Source organism: Crocodylus porosus, unplaced genomic scaffold (assembly GCF_001723895.1).
Source record: "Crocodylus porosus isolate Cpor-Errol unplaced genomic scaffold, CroPor_comp1, whole genome shotgun sequence".
Taxonomy (NCBI): domain Eukaryota; kingdom Metazoa; phylum Chordata; order Crocodylia; family Crocodylidae; genus Crocodylus; species Crocodylus porosus.
The window spans coordinates 3,905,220-3,905,748 of record NW_017728907.1 but is presented as its reverse complement, the minus strand read 5'-3'; positions in this window follow the sequence as shown (position 1 = coordinate 3,905,748).

Here is a 529-nt window from a genome sequence, read left to right as displayed (position 1 = left end):
CTCCTCCTCTCCCCCCACCACTGCTGCGTCGGCTCAGGCCCACTGCTCTCCCCCGCTCCACCACCATGGCCTGGCTCCTCCCCACCCTCGGGCCTGGTCCCCCCTGCATTGGACCCGGGCACACTCCTCCCCTCCCCCTGCTGCTGCAGCAGAGAGTGGGGGAACAGGTCTGGACCTCAACCAGGAGGAGGGAAGGAGGGGGAACAGGGCTCCATCCCTGCCCCACCCCATCATTCTTGATGGGCAATTGGCTAGTAGTTTTATAAAATCTCTCGTAAAAACAATTACATGGACATTGTCAAAAATAGGTCCTGCTAAAACACAAAAGAGCAGCTAAGATTCTTTATATAGTTGACATGTTTTAGTAAACATACACTCAGTATTTCTGGACATAAACCCCCACCCTGGAGATCTTATACAACACAGTTATTGGCAGCTAAGGATATTTCAGTGATGTTATAAGATCTCACTTAAATTTCAGAAAAGGGTCTTGAATAATAAAGGTAACTAAATTTCTGTCTTTGCTACA